The sequence below is a fragment of the Neophocaena asiaeorientalis genome, unplaced genomic scaffold (genome assembly GCF_003031525.2).
Source record: "Neophocaena asiaeorientalis asiaeorientalis breed wild unplaced genomic scaffold, Neophocaena_asiaeorientalis_V1.1 scaffold495, whole genome shotgun sequence".
Lineage (NCBI taxonomy): Eukaryota > Metazoa > Chordata > Mammalia > Artiodactyla > Phocoenidae > Neophocaena > Neophocaena asiaeorientalis.
The window spans coordinates 534,431-553,918 of NW_020173512.1; the positions used below are offsets into that span (position 1 = coordinate 534,431).

General features: G+C 41.5%; 1 protein-coding gene across 1 annotated transcript in view; it reads right to left on the bottom strand.

The window, feature by feature from the left end:
* The window catches only part of MAGI1 (membrane associated guanylate kinase, WW and PDZ domain containing 1), a 609,319-nt gene that overhangs the window by 480,915 nt on the left and 108,916 nt on the right, over positions 1 to 19,488 (bottom strand). The gene's annotated exons all lie outside the window — the stretch shown is intronic.

Below are 19,488 nucleotides of genomic sequence, written 5' to 3' on the forward strand. Positions count from 1 at the left end.
GGGCCAAAAAGGGGAGGGGCCTCGGTGCTGAAAAAAAAAAAAAAAAAAGAACATATTATGTGAAACACACACAGCATTTCCTGGTCTGGGCTTAATCATGTGACATCTTAATAGTTCAGAATCAAACTGACACCTCAGAGTCAGAGACCAGAATTGTCAAGATTGCTGTCCTTCATTCCAGAAGGCGCAGCAGACACTACCTTTGTGTCTTCAAACAATAATCACAATGTTTCTTTCCAAACCCCCACGAAGAATCATGAAATGATTAAGGACTATCTACCTATCCTGCAGCTTTCTTTATCAAAGGGAATAACATAAATTAATTACGGTTTGAAGGCCAAGTGCACAGTTAATAGCTAAAATCAAAACAAACGCATCTAGATGGTGATGCCTCATCCAAAACTACAAGTCTCCCTCCCATATTAATGTTGAAAAGCAATGCCTATCTATGTCATCAACACACTTACTTCTAAACACTTTTCTGCCTTTAATGTATTCTTCAGTAATCAAACTATAATTGGCATTAAGCCCAAAAGAGTATTCAACCATAGAAATTAGTATCTCTCTGGAAACCAATTAATTATTCAGCATTCCGTAGCTGCCTAGAAGCCCAGAACTACCCAGATTGTTCTGCAGTGGAAACACTTGCTTAGCACTCCTCCCGCAAGGAGAGGACTACAGACTCACTCCCACTGCATCCTTCCCACACTCGTGAAGGGATGCTTAAAGAGGATCCTATCAATAACACCCAACAGCCTGGCTGAGAAAGTCCCAGACAAACCACATCTCTACTAGCTGTGGTATTTTTCTCCCTTACAGGCAGTAGCCAAAAGGCAAATGTTACAAGACCTCAAATTCAGGCACGAGTAAACAGACTTGCGCAAGGAAGAAAACTGAGGCCCCAGTCAAAACAGAAACCACCAGGATGTTAAATCATCATCATCATGATAATAACAACAGCAGCAGTAGTCACAACAATAAGAACACAACCATGTCCAGTGCTGGTAGGAAGGTAATCAAATAAAGGAAAATTCGGTTATACGTGATTCCAAAAAAAAGCCTTAGAAATATCAGACAACAAACATCTTCGACTCAGCAGTTCTACATCAGGGAAGGCCTTCCAGGAAAATCATTCATCTGTTCGGCAAAGATTTAAGTACAAGGATGTTCATCACAGAGTTGTTTAAAATGTGAAAAACAGGACACAACTAAGATACCTGACAGTAAGGAAACAGTTATATGTGTGTAATATGTCCATACGGTGGCATACTATGCAAAACTTAAAAGTGACAGTGTAAAGTCACATGGGGGTGTTGGGGTTTTTTTGTTTTTTGGGGGTTTTTTGGCTGCATTGGGTTTTCCTTGCTGCGTGAGGGCTTTCTCTAGTTCCGGCCAGTGGGGGCTACTCTTCGTTTCAGTGCATGGGCTTCTCATTACGGTGGCTTCTCTTGTTGCGGAGCACTGGTTCTAGGTGTGCGGACTTCAGTAGTTCTGGCTCCCGGGCTCTAGAGCGCAGGCTCAGCAGTTGTGGTGCACGGGCTTTGCTGCTCTGCGGCATGTGGGATCTTCCCAGACCAGGACTCCAACCTGTGTCTCCTGCACTGGCAGGCGAACTCTTAACCACTGCGCCACCAGGGAAGTCACCACATGGGTTGGTTTTTTTGGTTTGTTTTTGTTTTTTTTTTTGCTGTACGCAAGCCTCTCACTGTTGTGGCCTCTCCCGTTGTGGAGCACAGGCTCTGCAGCCATGGCTCACAGGCCCAGCCGCTCCGCGGCATGTGGAATCTTCCCGGACCGGGGCACGAACCCATGTCCCCTGCATTGGCAGGCGGACTCTCAACCACTGCGCCACCAGGGAAGCCCCCATGGGTGTGTTTTTGACAGAACAAAATATTCACAAATTATTAGGAAGTGAAAATTCAAGTAGCAACATGTACACACTTCAATATAAAATTTAATTTTATATGCAAATATACATCTAGAGTAACATATCCCAAAAGGGTAACATTGGTGGAATTAAAGGTGGTGTTTTTTGGATATGTTCTAACATTTCTGTAACAAACACATAGCACTCTTTGGCATCAGACAATTAATGGAAAGCATTTCACCCACATTCTATGCCTTTAAATGGAGCATTTTTAAAGGCATACTGTTTTCAGAGAAGACAGATATTTGCTCCCTAAAATTAACTTGTAGCCCAAATGCAAATATTGAACCCAAGATAATTCCATAATTAGCTCTTGTTCTCTGTAGAATTCCTAAGAATATGTGCTTGAGATAAGACTGACCACTAGCCAGAGAGTTTGACATGCCAGTAAGTTTAATGATTCTTTCAAGGCTCAAAATAACCCTTCTCAATTTATCTATTTTTGCTAGGTATTTTCACCCAGAAGTCCAACCTTAATTATGACATTAAGGATCAAATTCTCATTCTTCCCAAATGATAGTCCATTGACAACTTTAAATACAAAGGGGGGCTGGGGGAAGAGATGGGAGGAAAGGTACTATTTTATAACACCTTAAGAAAAAACAGTAACATAGAAGAGTTTGGGGTGGCAACGTATAAACGCAGGCATTTGTTTGTAAAAATAAATACACGTTTGTTTGTATTGTGTATCCATGTGTGTATGTGTGTATAATTATGCACACATACACACATCAAACAAAAAAAAGATAACCTGAAATTCAAATTTTGGCAAGTACAAAAAATAGGAGTAAGTTGACGGCTCATTCATTTGTATGAACTCATTTCAGCAAAAGTTCCTATTACTATTTTGAAATGCTTATTATACAAAGTCCTTTAAAATACACTGACCTAGAGCAACAAATAAAAACAACAGCAACCAATGACAAAGCAATACGTTGTAAAAGGATGTCTTTCGGAAACAGAAAACGCATTCACACTGTGAAATCCACACCAAGAGGATTCAGCTCCATGAAACCAGCCATCAGAGGCAGCAAGTTCCAAATTACTTGGGTCTATTTTCTCTCTATAATTCTTACTAATAACATGTACCTTTATGATTATTCATCTGAAAAAAATCAGGCTTATCATGAAATGAAAACAGATCGCAGGAAGGCAGAGGAAGAATGCCAACTTCATAAAAAAATGAGAACTTTTCAGAGCCGCTGACAAATAATGGAAATATCACCCATGCCAAAAACTACCAGCCCTTTGACACGACTGGATTAAAATCCTTTATAGAAAACAATACCAGAGGAATAAAATGAAGAGGGCTGGAAACAGAACAGTTATGAGCTGTCCTCATTTGTTATGTTGGAAAATTAATTTATACCAAGGACCTTGGCATCAATGTTAATTTTCCATACACACATCAAAGACCCACAGAGATTTTTAACACAATTTGTAATATACTGCAGGTAACTTGCTTACATTTTGAATTAGACTCGCAAAGGGGGATTAAAGTTAAAACTGGATTAAGGAATGCAAATTAAAACAAACACTCCCTGATGCATTACTTTTCCAGAGACCATAGAAATCTTGGTCAAGTCCAAAGTGAGAGTATTAAAATGGCCTTAAGTCGATGGAAATCCACATCTTGCCTCCAAAGACAGAGGGAAAGGAATGTATTACACATACCTGCAGTCAATCACTTGTATACTTAGATCAAAGAGAATAATTAAATAAAGTTCAAAAAGAATTTCAGATCAGGTTTCACATTATCATGTTTCCCATGATAACAATTACCTGGACCCAAAATGTAATGAGTTTTCTAGCCTACTGGTAAATTATGCTTCTTTGCATGTCTTTGGAACAAGTGATGGGCAAAAGATACCCAATCGTCATCCCTTGGATATTCCTTCAAGGATACATGCAGTTTGTTACAGATCTAATCCTTCCTCTGTCAGGCCGCTTTGAATTCATTAACTATTTAAAGTCACACCCATCACCCAGGACATAAAAGGTATAAATCAAACATCACTCACTAAACTTCAAAATAACATGCAGCTCACTATAATGAACATGATGGGTGACAGGTGGACAGAAAACACAGGGTTAAAAGTGGGAAGTGGGGAACTTCCCTGGTGGTGCAGTGGTTAAAAATCTGCCTGCCAATGCAGGGGACACGGGTTCGAGCCCTGGTCCGGGAAGATCCCACATGCCGCAGAGCAACTCAGCCCATGTGCCACAACTACTGAGCCTGCACTCTAGAGCCCGTGAGCCACAACTACTGTGCCCACGTGCTGCAACTACTGAAGCTCGCATGCCCTAGAGCTCGTGCTCCACAACAAGAGAAGCCACCGTAATGAGAAACCCGCGACCAAAACAAAGAGTAGCCCCTGCTTGCCAGAGCTAGAGAAAGCCCTCACACAGCAACGAAGACCCAACACAGCCCCCAAAAAATAATTAAATAAATTTAAAAATATTTTTTGGGAAGAGGTAGTAAAGGTATGGACAACAATGACTCCTGTAACTGATGTCTAGTACTAGACTTGAAACAGGGCTTAGCATACAGTAGGCACTCAATAAGTGCTCACTAAGTAATAATATTCTAGACACAATTACTTTGCCATACCTGTCTGTCCAACACCACGCATATAAATACTCACCAGTGTTTGACTAGGTTCTGATAAAGTTGAAGTTACGATGGGGAGGGAATTAGCAAGAGGTCCAACAAGGTCCAACCAACAAGCATAAAATCCAACTGTGGTGAACATCATTGGGTAGCCTAGCAAATACTCTGCTGCCCTCCCAATTTCCTAGCCACTGTCATACCCCTATCTATTGCTTTCAGTAGGCACACTTCCAGCTACCACATCTGCATGTAACTCCATTGCACTGGCCACCGTTTATGGATCCAAGCCCTTATGGACCCAACAGAGCCCCTGGAATTCACAACAAGGACTAAAAGATTCCAGCCTCAGTATGGCTGAGCTGGTGAGAGTAAGTAATGTATGCTGGGAACTGTGGGCAGCCAGGCTCTGCTATGGAAAGCAGATGAGCCTACTTTTAAAAAACAGAATGAAGCAAGAACATATTAAGGGGGGAAAGACAGATACCTGTAGGAAAACCAAATAAGGTTCAAAGCCCCAAGTCTTGGGATGTTTTGAAGGCTTGACTACATCCCTTACCTTGAGCATCCCTCAGGCACCTTATACCCTGAAAATATACACCCTCTTCTTGCTTTTGCTCAAGAGTATTATACTACTCACAACTCAGTAGCCATACATGAAAGACTAACAAAAATAATCAACAGATAAGAAGGATGAGAAAGGGAAGGTCAAATGATCCAGCGTGGCCCTTGAACAGATGAGGAATCCACCATGCAGGGCAAGGACAGAGCCCGGAGAGCTCAGAAAAAGTGGATGAATTGCAGTTCTGTTCATAACCTGTGGAAGGGCGTGGGGAACACAGCAACTCCACTGGCTACAGACATCAGCATTGTTTTTACATTGTGCTAGTATTTGTGAATACCACATTCTTTTCCTTTCTTGTACAGTCTTGTTTGAAACTCTGGCAAAACGCTGCACAGGGGAAGCAGCTGAAAGTTGGCTGAGATGAAGTTCTGTGATCTCAATTAAAAACATTCTCTCACTCGCCACTTGCTACCGCTGTGGAAACAAAAGCACTGCTGTGACAAGGGGGTTTTTTCTATTGAAAAATATTTCTCTTAAGCTTCAGAACGGTGAAAATCACTTATGTACATACACAAATAACTTCTGTTCAAGTTATACCAGGGCTCTGGCCCAATCCCCATATTCTGGGAAAACAGCAAATTTTGTAGAGACTAATTCTACTGTTCTCATTTCCTAAGCGACCTCCACACACTTACATTGATTATATCCAAGAATGGCTAAAAACTCCCCTAAATGCTTGCTATCCCGCAGAGTTCCAATAATTACCACTTTTACTAGTACATGCTCACTCTGCTTCAGAAGATACCTGCCATGTTGAAAAATTCATTATTTTAAAACACTCCTTTCACCATACAAAAAGAACTACCAAGCCTGTTCACTCCCAATGAACAAACATACCTCCTAACTTTTCCTCATGATACTAAACATTAAAGAATACAAAAGTAAAACCTCTTTGTGAGCGTTCTCTGCTATGAATTAATGATATCTTCTTATATAGCAAGAGTAGGGAATAAATATCTGGATCTGCTTCTGCTTCCTGAACAATCGTACAGGTTGGGAGGTTAGCATTACGCAAACAGAAGGGAGGCAAACAAGCGAAGTGGAAGGAGAAAGGACTTCCCGCATCTCTGAGCTTTGTCTTCTCAAAGAACTGGTCCCAGGAACACTGACTCTCCATCCAGAAGGGAAGACACAGATTGCCAGCCCTCTACATGAAGCCCAGCTTCCAAGAGTGGAATAAAAATAAAAAGGGCCAAGATGGCTCCTTCACACTGAAATTCCAGCAATGCAGGAAGACGGCCACCCACCGACACTGACTTCAGAGGCAGGGATAGCCCCAGCCCCTTGAACGTGTAAAAATAAACCCTCACATGGAGTCATTCATTGCTGCAGGAAGCACCCACGGCCCTGCTGGAGTCACAAGTAGAGGGGATAAGTTTTAGCTGTAAAACAACAGACCAAGCTCGGGCTTTCTTACCGTACCAGCCTGTGGCTCCCGCCCCCTTATTCCAATTTGGGACAGGCCGCCAGGGCTCTTCCGGCAACTCTGTGAAAGGGGCGGGGCTGCTGGAGTTACTGCTTGCACCTGTGTGCAGGAAACTGAGCATGCTCCCTCACCAGGGAGAGGCTAGGACAAGGATGCCTCCCTCACCTCAAGCTTAAGAGAGAAACCAGGCCATCAGCACTGACCTTCCAACATTACTATTAACCTCAGGAAACTAAAACCGCCCTAAGGACCTTGAACAGAATCAGAAATTAAAGATCAAAGGAAGAGAACAAAAGAGGTCATGGGTGTCACTCAAATGGCTGGAATAAGGCACAGGGCCAATGGTTAAAAAGGAGCCATGGAATTAGTCCACATTCAGCCAGGGGTTCTGAGTTTGAAGTCTTAATGTAGTGCTGGAACAACAGATAAGAGCTTGGGCTATGGGACCTGGGCTTACACCCTGACTCTGCCGGTTCCTAGTTGTGTGTGACCTTGGACAAGTCACTTCTCTCTGGGATAAAGTTTCTTCATCTACAAAACAGGGATAATAGCAGTGCCTACACCTCATAGCGTGGGGTGAGAATTAAATTCCAATCACACAGAAAGCACCCGTGAAATGTCATTATCAGGGTAATAAAACCCAGAAGAATCTACACACACTCACGCCTTCCCCAGAGACTAGTTTCCTGAAGAGAGAGGAAAGAAGATACTTCCTGAAAGGTTTTGTTTTTATTCCTTGCCAATTGGTTTGCTTTCATCAAAGCTCCTAAGTACCTTTTACAAATGGCCCAGTTTTCGATTTGCCTGAAGTCGGGCACAGAAAATAATTTTAAATTCCCTGAAACCACATAAACCTAGCAAATTAGAAAGGAGAATACGTCATCTTTGGGGAAGTCATCTAGACTGTGCAATAACTTTTTGACTCAGCTCTCACCTTTCCAACTAATTCCAGACTACAGAAACTTGATGGCTGATAGTTCTACAAACTATGAGGTGAACAGAGCTGGTGAGGGCCAGAGTGACCTACACTGACCAACCCCAATTTGTTTTCTATTTTCCCTGCTTGACCTGAAATCAGATTCTCAGGATTAGAAGGGGCAATAAAGGCACCCACTCTCAAGGCCCTTCTCACCTACCACATCTCCAAAGGCTTATTCAGCCTCTGAGTTATCAACCTGGGTGACAGGAAGCTCACTGCCTGCTTTAACCACCACCCCCCCCACATAGGCTGCCCACTTCCCTTAGAACAAAATCTAAACCCCTTACCATGGGCTTCAGGGCCCAGTGGGCTGGCCTCTGCTCCCGCCACCCCCTATCTAGTTCCCACCACTCTCCCTGGACCCACCCTCATCCAACACTCCAAGTTCCACCCACTTCTGAGACTTTGTTCCCACCCTCTCTCAGCCCAGAATGTTATTTCTCTGTTATTCCTACCTCTAGTTCTTTCTCATTCTCCAGGTCTTAGACCACTCTACCTAATATTGACCCCCTACCATTTCATTCCATCAAAGAGGAAGAAATTTTTCTCTGCTCTTCTAGGTTCTTCTGGCTGGTTTAAGAATGAAATTGACATGAGACAGATTAACAAGAGAAAAACAAGCAAAAGTTTGATAACATGTATACATGGGAGAGACCCCAGAAAACCGAGAAACTTGCCAAAAAATGACTGCCTTAAATACCATCTGCAGCTACAACCAAAAGAGGATGTGGAGGGTACAGGTTTGGGACTTCAAAAGGGTGGAGGCAATTCACATGGAGATGGAAAAGCAAATGCTTGGTAAACAAATGTTGGCCGGGGCACCAGAGGCCAATAAGACTAAGACTAACCTCTAGGCCCTGCCCAGTTTCTCCCAGCACAGAGCCCGTATTCTTTGTAGACAGGTCTGGTGATATCTCTATCCCAGGAAGAGGCCCTTTATCTAAATAATTTTAGGCACTTAAAGGGAAATAACAAGAAACACTTCTTGAGTCTTCTGTTTCTTAAAAATAATCAGCCTAAATTTACCCTCATGCCAAAGAGACACATTTTGGGGTGGCAGACTCTGTCCCCCTACAGATTCACAGCCTGTTTTACAGCCTGTTTCCCTGCCCCCACGAGACTGGAAGCTCCCCGAGGGCAGGGCCACGTGCTGATCCCCAAGCCCATCTAGCTCCTCTCTGTACAGCATTTTGAGACAAAGCTAAATCAGGTAACAGGCAAAGAAAAGGCCTCACCTTGAAGACTTTCCATCTTTTATGAGGATCAACAAGTCTTCACAAACATCTCAGCAAAATGTCAGGGTCTCCACACAGGGGAGCTCAACCGTGACCCCATATTACAATAAAGGGAGCTTTAAAACTTATTTTAAAAGGAAAAGAAAATACTGATGCCTGGGTTATATCGCCAAGATTTTGATTTAAGTGATATGCAGTATAGCCCCCGGTGTGGGGATTTCGTTAAAAGCTCCCTCACGTGAGGCTACTCTGCGGCCAGGGTTTTAACCACCACTTTAGAGAACTGCTTCTCAAGCATTCTGCGGGGAAGGACCAGTTGTCTCTTGTTTCCAAAAGCATCCAAACCCAATAAAAGTGAATTACCAGAAAAAGAAAATGTGTACAAAATAAAAGCCTCAAGTTTTTTTATTACTAAACTCAAGTGATGTACAGTTGCTCTGTGCCATTATTATTAAATTTCTAAATGCTTACTCTCAATTTCTCTATCTATAACTTTATACATCAGTGACTAAAACACAGTCTGCACCCTGACATGAGTCTACAGAGCCCATGTTCAGAGCAGCACCATCCAGACGGAACAGAAAAGGAACAAAATACAGTCTAACAACTTAGTTGAGGACTGCACACCATTCACCTTACACTATACAGCACTAAACAGTTGCATATCTAAACCAAACAGCAACACCACAAAGATCAGGACAGACTTGTCCTCTGACAGGTTTTTTTCTGCTGCTTCTGGGTACAAGGAAACATTCTTGCAGTGCTTTTAGAATGCTGAAAAAGTGGAATTTCTGGGGTGGTTTGTACACAATTAAAGTATTTCCTTTTTAAAAAATAACCTTGCATTTGTTCACTTGGTTTTTTTTTTTAACGTCCCTATATTGGAACATGTGTTTTGCATTACCTAATAATGGAGAGGTGTGTCACTCTTCTCCCTGAAAATATGCTGCTATCATGAAAGCACATGTTGGAAATGATAGCAACCAACCATAAAGAGAATGTATGGCTTGAACCAGGACTAAATGAGGAATGGGAGACTCGTGGTCTAAAATTAATGAAAGGATGGGAGAGATGAGGGAGGCTCAGAAGAGCAAGTGAAGGCTTTGAGCAGAAAGAAGCACTAGGGGTGGGGCTTAAAGATGGTTAGGATTACACAGGCAGACAGAAGAAGCAAGGAGGGATTTCAGCCCCGTATGATGGACAGCAAGACGACTGGCTAATTGTAGCACAAGGGCTATGCTATGGGGAGGGAAAGAGGGATGTGGTGAGTACTTGTCTTTCCCTGGAGGGGACAGTCCCCCAGGCTCCGGGCCCATTCCTGCCTTCCTCAGTATCCACGAAAGTCAATGCATTTCTCTCAAGGGTAAGATAAAGAAAAGTTAAAACACGATCTAAACCAAAGGCCATGGTCTTCCCAGGAAGTTTTAAAAAGGAGAATGTACTGAGAATGTACTTCTGCATCTGAGCCGTGCATCTGAGCCGTGGTGAGAAAAATGAGATTCCCCTATTGTCTCTAGCATCTACCCACAAATTCAGTGAGAAAAATCTTGCTTCTTGTTTACATAAAACAAACAACACCAGAACAAGCTCGGCTTGGTGAAGCTTAAGGATTTTTAAAAAGAAATAGCTCAAGTAGAAATACAGTATTAGCTTTAGTCACTCTACTGCCTAAGAAAGCCCTTAGATTTTTTTAATTTCTAAGAATATTACTGCTTACTTCCGTTTGGTTTAAATATGCTGTAAAATATATTATTAACAATAAACACTTTATATGTTATTCCTGTTCATCCTGCAGAAAACCCTACTGGGTGTATATCACCATCTGTTTACAGACTGAGGTCTAGTGAGATGAAGTTACTTGTCCAAAGTCCTATAGATTGTCAGTGACAGAAGTAAGACTCAAACTCAGGTCTCTGGTGCCAAATCTTTTGAAGGTCACCACCAGTAAAATGCTTTCACTCCCACGCCCCCTCCTAAATCTTGTAACGGCTCAGCCAGTCAAGCTTCGGCTACTGAAACATAAGCAATTATGAAAGTACAGAGGCGATGTTAAAAGCAAAAGCACAAATCGTTTTAAAATCTGGAATACTCTGCTCTCCGAAAGTGGCCAACTAAACATTGACATTTTTCAGGTTGAAGTCTTCAGTAGCCCTGTTTTTTCACGTTGCCCAGCCCTGAATCCTCATTTACAGTCACGATTCATCCTTCTGGGTAACTTCACTGTCAGTGTCCTTGGAGCCTGTTTCAAACTATTCCTTCTTCACCCCAACTTCCTTCCTCAAACATCCAGTGGCTTTTTCAGACTTGTTCCTGCCTCAGGCCCTTGACACTTGCCATTCTCTCTGCAGGGAACTCTTTCCCTAATATCCATGTGCCTGGCTGGGCTCAATATTCCAACTCAAGCATCACTTCCTCCAAGAGGCCTACTAGGATTACACTGTCTCATGCCACCCCCTATCACCCGATATTAGCTTACCATTTTACTTTCTCCCTCACGTTTATGACTATCAGAGATTCTTATTCATTCACTGGACAGGTAAACTCTGTACAATTTAAAAGAAAAGAGAGAATCAAAGTTAACACAGAATGAATGAACCAGATGCCACATTTCATAAACAAACATACCCTGAAGGAAAAATTCTTGTCAGTCAATTCAAAATAACAGAAGACAGCAAATATTGACTATTTTGCTAGCTCTACTATTGTACGGGTAGAGAGACACGCAAAGGCTGTATATACAGAAATTTTCTACCAAACAACAAAAAAACAACCTCTTCTTCCTGCTGTTTAACACGCTTCCCTCCGCCAATACTGTCCTCCACAATCCCTAATGTTTCTAAAATAACTTTTTAACTGTGGCTACAAATTATCAGCTGTATTGCTCCCTCTAGGAAATAGGTTAGGTTGCAAAAATCAGCTAAGAAAAAACTGATAACTAAGGTGTCCAACATTAGGTATATATCAGGATTCTCTGGCCATCTTCCGCTCCCAAAAACTCTGATCACTCTTTCCAACGTCTGTCCTCAGGGCAACTTTCCAGTGTGTCTTATCATTAGAGGATTCTCCTGGTCATTAGCCATAAGGACCATTCACAGGCCCTTCATTTCCATGTGCAACACAGTGGGGCTGAAACTCAGAAGTCTGCTCATGCCCTAGTATGTTATGCTGATGCAGATCAATTTTTTAATAAAAATGGTAGGTTTATGGTTTTATATAAAATATAAGAGGATGACTCCCAGCTTTGAGAAAATAACCAATTTTATAATGCCAACCCTGTACACAACTGGGAATCAAGTTAAAGTGAGACTCCTTCCAAGTAGAGTATGTGAATTCTTGTTAGAGGATGCTTTCTGCTCACAAACCTCCCCTCCCCATGAGGCGACCCTCAAACTGTATTCACATGTATAAAATCTCTTTTCCTGCAAAGACACCATCAATGAACTGCTGGTGTCAAAATTATGTTCTACAGTCCACCTCTTCCCAAAGGAGCCGCTGTCAGCTTTATTTCAGAGATTTGGGGATTCCAAACTTAAGCAAACGCAGATAATATCAACACAATGCTAGTTCTTATAACCATATGTCTGTGTTTGGCAAAAATTACACTGAATAACTGAATATAAAACAATAAATAGTTTGAGTAGTTTGGGCTATTAATTTAAAGACTTAAGGAATACCTTTGTTAAGAGTTAGATATAACTGGGAAAACTTAAGCAAACGCAGATAATATCAACACAATGCTAGTTCTTATAACCATATGTCTGTGTTTGGCAAAAATTACACTGAATAACTGAATATAAAACAATAAATAGTTTGAGTAGTTTGGGCTATTAATTTAAAGACTTAAGGAATACCTTTGTTAAGAGTTAGATATAACTGGGAAAACTTAAGCAAACGCAGATAATATCAACACAATGCTAGTTCTTATAACCATATGTCTGTGTTTGGCAAAAATTACACTGAATAACTGAATATAAAACAATAAATAGTTTGAGTAGTTTGGGCTATTAATTTAAAGACTTAAGGAATACCTTTGTTAAGAGTTAGATATAACTGGGAATGTCAAATTTGGGAGGAGACTTTTTATCCCCATGAAAAGAATGTACAGTGATCCCTCTGTATCTGCTGGGGGAACTGGTTCGAGGACCCCCTGTGGATATCATCATCCACAGGTGCTCAAGTCTCTTATATAAAATTGTGCACTACTTGCATATAACCTGTGCACATCCTCTCATATATTTTAAATCATCTTGAGATGGCGTATAATACCTAATACAATGTAAATGCTATGCAAGTAGTTGTAAGTATATTGTAAACGCTATGAAATAGTTGCCAATGTGCTGCAAATTCAAGTTTTGCTTTTAGGAACTTGCTGGAATTTTTTTTCAAATATTTTTGATCTGTGGTTGGTTGAATGCGTGGATACAGAGAGCTGACTATACCAGTTAGTTCAAAGCAAATATGTAGAAAATGACAATAAATACTGTGCTGACAATATACAAGTCTGTCAACGGCACATTCCAGAGGAAAATCAAACACCCTTGAAAATAAGCCTGTGAAAAACACCAAAAAAGCATGTCACCATTTGTGAGTGTCTTTCTCATTTATATGTTAAAGTGGTTGCTGGGCCAGCACCATGGAAAAACTAATACGATGGGGGACGTGGAGGTCTGAGGTAGCCAGGAAAAATAATAAACTAATCTAAGGAAAGAGTCAGTGTTCCTTTTTAAAGAACTATTTATTTATAATATCTTGCTGTAAAAACAAGATGTGACCCTCAACCTCCACCAAAATCGTACCAAGACTTCCCAATACCCTCAGGACGTAATCCCAAACTTGCTCTCCAACTTTCCTTCCCAACATCCTCCTGATGTAAAGGTCTTTGTCTTGTCAAATCTCTGCTCATCATCTATCCAACATCACGGATGGATTTCTACCTTCAGGTCTCCTTCATACATGGTAGATTTTGCTACCCAGCATCCATTTTTCCCTGCTCCTGGTGGGAGCAATCCAATTTTGTTGAAGGACAGGATCCTTTCTTCACTGACTCCGGTTGAGTGGAACCACCAGTCAAGGTGTTCTATGTGGGCATTTTACTCAAGCCAGACCATCTGACTCTCCAGCAGAAAATGACTGAAAATGGTCAGAGATGATTCATCCTTGAGGAGGCGCTTGACAGAGACGGTGTATCACCTCCTTCATCTAGCAGCCCTGGGGGTGCCCAGTTCCTAACCTTTACTTTTCAGGTGCCAGTCAGACTCCATAGGCTACTCCACATCTCTATTATTTGTTTTTAATAAATGTATTTTCTGCTGAAAGTGGATTCAGTGCAGATTTTCTGCTGCTTGCAACCAAAATATACCAACTCACATGCTTGCCAAGATCATTCTTGTACCTTGGTACCAAAACTCAGTCTCTGATAATTTCCAAGTCCCGCAATGCTACCCAACACCATGACCCTCCCTCCTCATAGCTTTTATGAGTCCTATCTTGTACTCTTGTTTTTTATTTACTCTTTTTCCAAATAAAATTAAAAAGCAAAATTTTGTAGCCCACTGACCTGTGATTTTCCAGCATTGAATTTCCACCTAGAAGGTGATAGTTTTCAACTACCATTACTAAGTACTTATTCCCACCATTCATTATTGCATTTAATCCACACAAGATAGGCAGTGTTATCCCATTTAACAGATGAGTACACTAAGGCTGAAAAGAGATTACCTTGCCTAAGAACAGACCTACACAGCTACGGAATGAATATACCAGGATTTAAACCCACGTGTACCCTCAAAAACCTAAATTCCCAACCACTGGTGATAAAATTTGATGAGGGGGAGGAGGCAATGGGTATGAAAATAGTTGTATCTTGGGAACTTTTATTTTGTTAACTGGCTACAGATGACCAAACCCATATCTTCTCTTAGGTCTGGTTTTAAAAACTCTGCCAATCTGAATGTCCACAAGCCCTGTCTTGAAAACTATTTAGAGTTAAATGGAACAATCCATTATTTCGGCTAAACATAAAAAAATCCTGTTCTCTAAAGAAAGATGTCTGCATCCTAAATCACATATACAATGTCCTCAGACTTTAGGGTTGGTTTGTATGCTGCTCTGACAAAGCCAAAGCAGGGGCACAGAGACAGAAGAGCAGATAGAGAAGCTGGGAAGAGCCCAGCAGGGGATTACAAATTAGCTACAAGTGCGTAATTCACATATGGATCACTACCATTGGGGCATGGTTAAAAACAGCTCACATCTGGTTTTATTTGGGCTCCCTGTTTTGTCCAATAAACAAGTGGCAAAAAGTAAGAAATTCTGACTTTAGGCTTTAAAAACATTAGGTAACATAAAGGTATTTTTTCAAATCATACACAAAGTAGAGTGAGTTTGGGGAATGCAGACATGCAGCTAGAAAGGCTAATTCACTGAACTAACTCAACATAAGATCCTAAACAAGTGACTTAATCTCCTAGAACCAGTTTCCTTAATAAAATTGGGAAATATGTTTCTGTTATCTCACAGGATTATTATAAGAATCAAAGGAAAGCATTTTACATGGGAAAGATTTACCACCATGACAAGATATTAACAAATATGCCCAGAAGAGGCCAAGCAGGTCCAAATGAGTTGACATTCAGACAAGTTTGTCCAGTGTATTATAAACTGCAGGATCGGATTAGTTGCGAGTCACCAAAATAGAAAGAAACCCAGTCCCCATGTCATCAAGCAATCCACCGACCAGATATCATGAAGAAAGACATAGCTTTTATTTAGCATAATCATTTTAAATACTCCCAAGCTATGAAGTTCAATTCTTCATTAATAATTATTAATATTTGACAAACTTGCATTTCACAAAATAAATCCACTGAAATGGAATCAGGATTATGCTCCCTCCCCCCCCGCCCCCCCAAAAAAAACATGGCTCCATGCTTTTAGGCAACTTCTACTAAGAGGCAATCTCAAAGTATGTTCTGCAGAAAGCTGATAGGTACATGTAAGCAGCTTTGGAGGACAGGGAGGTGACATACAGAAAGGATGGGCTCCAGAGGGCGTTCTCTGGTCAACTAAGTTTGGGAAATGCTGTGTTAGGCAAAACAAAGTATGTTCCTTGAATATGGTACTGCTCAGAGCATCTGACATGGTATGCATTTCAAACCCCTGAGTAGGTGTTGAAATAAAAAGCATTTCCCAAACTTATTCATACGGGGCATCCTACAGGGAATGAATTCATGGAAAACACGGGGAAGAATTTCATGGGAAACACACTGAAAATGTGGCAGAAAATAAAGATGGAAATACATGGAAAAGACCTTTTGTCAAAACACACAGCAATGTACATAAATAGCAGCATGGGGGAGGCAAGTTCTGCCACTGGCCCAGTATCCCAGGTTCCCTTCATCCTATTCGAGGAGTGCTAAGTTCCTGAACATTACTGATAATGTAGAAGACACTCATATAGGGCCAGAATGCAATTCGTCTAAAACTGGAGATTCACTTTGCTATAAAGCAGAAACTAACACACCACTGTAAAGCAGTTATACTCCAATAAAGATGTTAAAAAATAAATAAATAAAACTAAAACTGGAGAGTCAATTAGGAAGGAAGGAATGCAGGAAGAAAGGGAGGGAGGAGAAGAAAAAAGAAAAAAGAACCACAGACTCTCCTTTCTCTCCTAATGCTTCTGAACAACCAACTTGCTTTCATTTTTTTCTTCAAGAGATTTAGAGTTATGAAAAACTTCACCTCGGGGCATATTATTCTAATCAACCAAACATCAGCCTTCAGAAGATGCACCATATGACTCTATCCACACAGGTCAGCAGACATAAATGAGGTGGGAAATTCTACCATCTAAGGGCCTTCTGTGAAAAATGTTAACAGTGAATTGGTAATAAAGTCTATCCATTGTCTTATAGAGAGCAATGTCAATACTAGCAATGTTTATTTCAGGGCAAAAATGGATTTGTTAAGTAATCTGAACCCACAAATGAACGCATCCTAACCGGCATACTTCCTGGTTTAATGGTTTCTGCAATCACAAATTCAGATGCCATCAGGAGCCATACAGATAACCTTAACGAGTGACGCAGGCAGGGCCTAAGGAAATAGGGAGTTACGGACTAAGGGGGAACTTGAGAGCACATATAAGCCTCAAGACTTTCATGTTCAATTCAATTAAAACACAGCGCTGGCTTTCCTTCCCCTTCTCCTTCCAAAACAAAACATAACAGGTGCAGTCCACATTCAGCCCACAGGCTGCTGGCTTGAAACCTCTGGGAGACCCACTGTCCTTAAGAGGATTTTAAGCTCCTCTTCTACAAATGCCTGATGAACATATGAAATTCGCAAATTGCCAAGTTGAGAACACAGTGTCAACCCAGATGTGTCAAATAAATTTGCTTATGGTGGACGAATTTTTGCAAGGTGTATAGACAAATATAATAGGTTTTCAACACTGCACAACTGAGGTGAACGCCTTACAGTCACCTGCTGAGTGACCTCGGGCAAGGTGTCACCTCTCTGAGCCTTAGTCTCCCCATCTATAAAATAAAGATGACAATACCAGCCCCTCTGGGTAGTAGTGTAGGTTACACAAGAATACATTTATAACACTCTTAGCAGACAGCAGGCATTTGTAAGAAAATTAATAAAGAGAAACTTCAATTAAATAGAGTTGAGTCAATGCCCTGTTGCAATAGCAGAGCCCAATGGAAGGAAGAAATACTCTTCTTTCCAGGCAGGGACTCAGCCAATGAAAAGCCATGGACTCTTTTGTTTACCTTAGCCCTCCCCCAACTTCCTTTCCCCTCTATTAATGTGGTCTCCTTCCCTTGCTGCAGAGGGAAACTGCAGAAGGCTTGCCAACGTTGCAGACTCCCAAACAGCAATTCTCTGCTGATCCCAAATAAACCCATCTTTGCTGGAGAAGTATCTGGCAATATATTCATTTCAGGTCAACACACCCAATTTAATGATAGTTAATAATTTTTATTACCAAGTATATTTCAGTTACTACTACAAGTGATGTTTAGAACAATTCATGGGGGGATAGAGTAAATTTCACAGGCAAACTGTTAGGTAAAGGATGCTGATCAGCCCCTTGGAAGAAGCTACTAATCGTGTGAACAATCTCAGTCACTTTCCAGAAGTCATGGAAAGATGCCAGTGCCACCTCAGGGAAATGCCCACGGTCCAGAGGAGATTAAAAAATACTAGTGCCATTAGAATTTGAACAACAGCTTGTACACATTTAGCGTTAATTCTGTTTTGTTTTGTTTTTTTTTGCAGTACGCGGGCCTCTCACTGTTGTGGCCTCTCCCGCTGCAGAGCACAGGCTCCGGACGCTCAGGCTCAGCGGCCATGGCTCACGGGCCCAGCCACTCCGCGGCATGTGGGATCTTCCCAGACCGGGGCACGAACCCGTGTCCCCTGCATCAGCAGGCGCACTCTCAACCACTGCGCCACCAGGGAAGCCCTCTGTTAAATATTTTTAAACACAAATCACAAGTGCAAATCCAAACACACACAGGATGCTAATACACAGCTCCCTGCCAAACACCTTGCAATGTGCACAGTCGTTTGTCCTCCAAAATTCACACCCATTAATGTTACTATTCTCACCTCATCTTCCAGCAGATGACCTGTAAACTTGCCCTTTTTTAGACAGTGAACACTCTGTGTGTTCTGAACACTCTCCCCTACAAAAAATTTAAATTCCAACTTGTTGGGTTTTTTTCTTTTTTTAATCCCTGAAGTAACTGGACTGGGAAGAGGAAAAATGATGAAGTAATAACACCCAGGTGCTTCCTACCTAATTAAAAGAAGTTTACAGCTGCACTGGTAGTGAATCATCCCTGTGGGTTATCCACGTGTATCCTTCAAGTGGCACGTAGCTCCACCACGAGCCATATTCCATATGCTTTCCTGAAAACTGCCTTCTCTTAGCTTTGGTAAAATGACGACTACCAGGTAAGTAATGGTATTTTCTGCTTCCTGGCTTTCCTCCCTACAGACATCCCAGTTCATTTGTGTTTCCTTAATTCTAAAAATAATTAAGTAACCTTGAAGCAAGAGGCTCAGAGCTTAGTAAATCAAGCTTTAATTTATTTTAAATCAAAGAGTACTGTCAGTGTAAAAAAAGCTAGATGCAAAATTAAGTATAAAATTACCATTTATGTCATATATATATAACTCACACACATACACATATATACACCTTGTCATTACCTCAAGGAAAGCCCACTGGCGGAGGTGAGGGGAACCCAGCTGACCGAGGGAGCAATTACTCTTCATTGTATACCCTTATCTTTTGATAAAGGTGAGTATATTAATGGTCACCAAAAATTTACCTTTGACTTTTATTTATTTATTTATTTATTTATTTATTTATTTATTTATTTTTGGCTGCATTGGGTCTTCGTTGCTGCACACAGGCTTTCTTTTTAGTTGCGGCATGCAGGGGCTACTCTTCGTTGCGGTGCGCAGGCCTCTTGTTGCGGTGGCTTCTCTTGTTGTGGGGCACGGGCTCTAGGCGCGCGGGCTCAGTAGTTGTGGCTCACAGGCTCTAAAGCGCAGTCTCACTAGTTGTGGCACACGGGCTCAGTAGTTGTGGCTCACAGGCTCTAAAGCGCAGGCTCAGTTGCGGCGCACGGGTTTAGTTGCTCCGCAGCATGTGGGATCTTCCCGGA